Consider the following 3824-nt stretch of genomic DNA (forward strand, 5'->3'; position numbering starts at 1 on the left):
CAAGTTAGACTTTTAAAAATAATACACACTATCTTATGGGGAGCTTTGCTACACCTTCATGCGGCTACGTGCATAGGAGCCTTATGTAGTGATGTGGCAGTAGTTAACTGAACATTAGTTTGCCACGGGGCCCACCCTGAAAATCGGGGGGACGGTTGGTTATATATTGTGAAAGAGAGTTTCGTAGGATTAAGTATATGATGTACGTAAGTGTATCATTTTCGATATTATCGTTATCGTTACATCATTTGGTATCTTCCAGAAGCATTGTGTCTTTCTGCCATCAACTTACGGGCATACGAACCTAGTTGTAGAGTTTGGAAGTCTAGAAGTTAAGCGAAAACATCATCATAATCTTGCCAACACTAACCTTTTTTAAAAGAATGGTGTTTATATTAATTTGGGCACATAGAATTGTTAGAACTGTGATAGACTAGGCTCAGCGCACGACAAACAAGTCAGTACTGACTCGATTGAAACACCACTACTCACATCTTTTCTATCAAAGTTACCTAGGGCATGGGCGGCGATGCCACTCCTGGGAGTCATCGGTAAGTCGAAGGCATGAAGCAGGTTCGACAATCGTTCTTTCCTTTCACTTGTGTGTATAATGTCATCGCCTTCCTCATGACCCTAGGTTGCGATAGCAGCCGCGACCTTTTCTTGCAGGATGGATAAGAGAGGGAAGAGAGCAGTTTCTCCAATGTTGATTTTCTTTCCATCTTTCCGACCTTCTCAAGGGCTCGAGGGGCTTCATGTGGATCGTAACTAGCAGCGGCGAGTAGCATCATTCCGATATAATCTGCTTCTATCTCCTGCCTACACATATAGTTAACATGATCAATATCAGTTAACTTCCATGGTTAATTTAGTACGTACAATGCAGTTAATTAATTAGGACGCAGTTAGGGGGGAATACCCTTTGGTTTCTGGTTGTATATATACACCCCATATGGGGAATTTTTTTAATAGTTCAAAAATATTTTTAGATTAAACTTGACTTTGTTCTGCACTAGTATATAAATTTTCACAAAAAAAAACCAACATTTACTTCAGGGCAAAAAGACAAAAATCATTTGCTATTATAGGTCACCATTCATACAATTTTGACCGAAATTTTGTCTTTTTCGAAAAGAAGTCAAAGGGTGATTTTATTTTTGTGAAATTTTTCTCACAAGTATAATAGAAGGTCATGTTTATTTCTAAAATATTTTCAGATTTTTTGACTTTTTTTTGAATTGCTAATTTATTTTTCCATATAAGGTGCATATACACCAAGGAACCAAACGTTCCTGTCCGCAGTTAGGGTTCATTTGGAAGTCTACTTATTCTAATACAAAGCCATTACGGATCTGATTGCTTTGTTTTCTTTTTTCTTTTTCCTCGTCTACACATATCATTTTATACGACTTTGCTAGTTGTGGTGTGTTTTTGTGTCGGTTTGTATTGGTCATGTGCATCGCAGAGGTCGGGTGTGTTCTCATGGTGTTTTGCATCGTCTTGATACTTTATTTTAAGCCAATAAAATTCACTTTTTGTCAAAAAATATAAAAACGATATGAACGATTAATTACGTACCTTCGTAGGAGTGGGGCGGTGAGGAGGGCCGGAAACCACTTGTGTCGATCAAGTTTGCGATCATCTCTGACGTGTGCTTTGCAAGAACGTGTCCGAACTATACAATATGTAGTAGTGCAAAAGAAAATTTAATACTGGTATGCATGCTCTTCTGGATGAACAGATGATGTGAGCTACGTACCTCGTGCCCAAGAACAGCGGCGATCTCGGCGTCGGTATGGAGACGGCGGAGCAGCCTGGTGAAAACTACGATTTTGCCGGTGTAGAGCACATAAGCATTGACGCTGTCGTGCCTTAGAACAACCGCCTCCCAATTGAGCTCACCCACAGCCACACGGTCGAGAGCCTTGTTGGCCAGGCTACGGTGGACGCCGCCGGCAAGCTCCATGACGATGCGGTTGACGCGGACGTTGCGGTCGTCGCTCTCCTCGAGTATCCAGGATGCGTACTGCTTGAAAGCGGCGAAGTAGGAGTCGGTGGCATGGCGCTCGCATGCGGCCCGGCCGGAGCGGGGGACGAGGTGGGCGCGGTTGGTGTAGGGCACGGTCTCGACGTGGTAGCCACGGTGCATGGTGATCATCCCCATCGCTGGCGGCCGTGGGCTACGTATACAGGAGATTCATCGGGGGTGCAATATGTACTATATACTCTATAGCAGGGAGTTAGTTGAGGAGTAGGAGTCGGAATTAAGTTATAATATGGCATTGGATCGAATTGATCTATCGGAACCGATTATGAACACGTATAGCTATATGAGCTGCAGTTGCAGTCCGGAAAGGAAACGGCTGTTAATTCTATCCATCAGCAGGCTTCTGTTTAGATGTGAGATAATGCAGGCCTGAGCCGATTCATCATGAAACGAATTTTCAAAAAAAAAAACAATGTGGATGTCGATATTGTGACTATGAACTTGATCAGAGTTAAAAAAAAGTTGACTTCTAAAAAATAATACACCTTATATTTTGGAATTGAGGGTATATTTGGTTTGGCGAGTGTGGAAGATGATCGAGTGTGTTTCTTTATTTATGATGTGTTTTGGTGGGACTTTGACACTATGATTCCGTGTTATCTGCTAATCTACACTTACTTATGTGGTGAATTTTCTGCATCAGTGTCTGCAAGCACTCTATTTATGCTACAATATCACGTACTGACGTTTTTTTACGCGATAAAAGGGTGTGCGAGGTTGATATGTTTTTATTGGATGTACCGACTAATTTGAAAAATCATTGATCCGGTCAAAATAAGAACTAAATCCTGAATACTTCAATCGAATGGAAACACTCCAAAATTAAGGAACATAGTGAATTAAAAGAATTAAATGAGAGTTCCTTAAGAAATTGTTGACCCGATAAAAATTAGATGGGCCAATTTTAAATTGGAGACCTTAATTGATTGTGAGGCCTCAAAACTAGGGAGCACAATATTAGAGAGCATAGTGTATTGATGGTAAATTAAAATAATGAATGAGAAAGCTTGTTGAAAAATTGCTGATCCGATCAAAACCGGATGTCCTAATTTTAAACTAAAGACATCAGTTAAGCCTTTAAAACTAGGGAGCTTAATGTATTTATAGATTAGATAACCACTGCACTGGTGGATGCATGCATGTACGTGAAGATGGATCGAGCTAGCTAGTGGAAAGAGTTTGAAAGCCTAGCTAGTAGGAAGGGAGCAGAATGTACTAATGGCATCTCCAATGCGGACCCCTAAATAACCTGTAAATGTTCGGATCAAGCTGTCCGAACATACTTTGTCATCCATGTGAAGTTGTATTTGTCCGTGAACATGTGCACACTTTTGTTTTCCCTCAATATGGAAGTAAACTAGGGGCTTTTGCAGGAGTCCAGGCCTCTGTCACGTAGGAATCCGACACCCTCGGCCCATCCAAAACCAAGGTGAAGCCCGCATATTTTGACCGGTCCGCATTGTTTCCGTGCCAAAACCCGTGTTTTCCCCGGTCTCTGCGCTCTGATCACCGTCACCCTCGCCCCAAATTCCCGTGACTTTCGCTGTCCACCGCAGGATGAACCCGTTCGAACAGCTTCTGGAGCCGAGAGAAGCATAGATCCATGGTTGCTGGAAGCCCACAAGATCATCTCAGCACCACAAGCTCGCCACCTCAAGAAGAAGGCAAAGGATCAAGAGGAGAAGGTGGCTGGGAAAAAGAAGGGTGGCGGCCGCGGACGGAGGCAGGGGCAGGTCGGGAACGGGACGTGCCGCCGCCATCGCCGTCCATGCACACG

General features: G+C 42.9%; 1 long non-coding RNA gene across 1 annotated transcript; it reads right to left on the reverse strand.

Annotated features, from left to right (window-relative positions):
* Nucleotides 1-473: 473 nt before the first annotated feature.
* LOC123048115 (uncharacterized) lies at nt 474-1666 on the reverse strand. Its single transcript, XR_006423242.1, has 2 exons — nt 1579-1666; nt 474-819 (listed from the first exon to the last, which is right to left on the reverse strand). It is a non-coding gene; the product is annotated as an uncharacterized lncRNA (long non-coding RNA).
* Nucleotides 1667-3824: the final 2158 nt, after the last annotated feature.

Source organism: Triticum aestivum, chromosome 2D (assembly GCF_018294505.1).
Source record: "Triticum aestivum cultivar Chinese Spring chromosome 2D, IWGSC CS RefSeq v2.1, whole genome shotgun sequence".
Lineage (NCBI taxonomy): Eukaryota > Viridiplantae > Streptophyta > Magnoliopsida > Poales > Poaceae > Triticum > Triticum aestivum.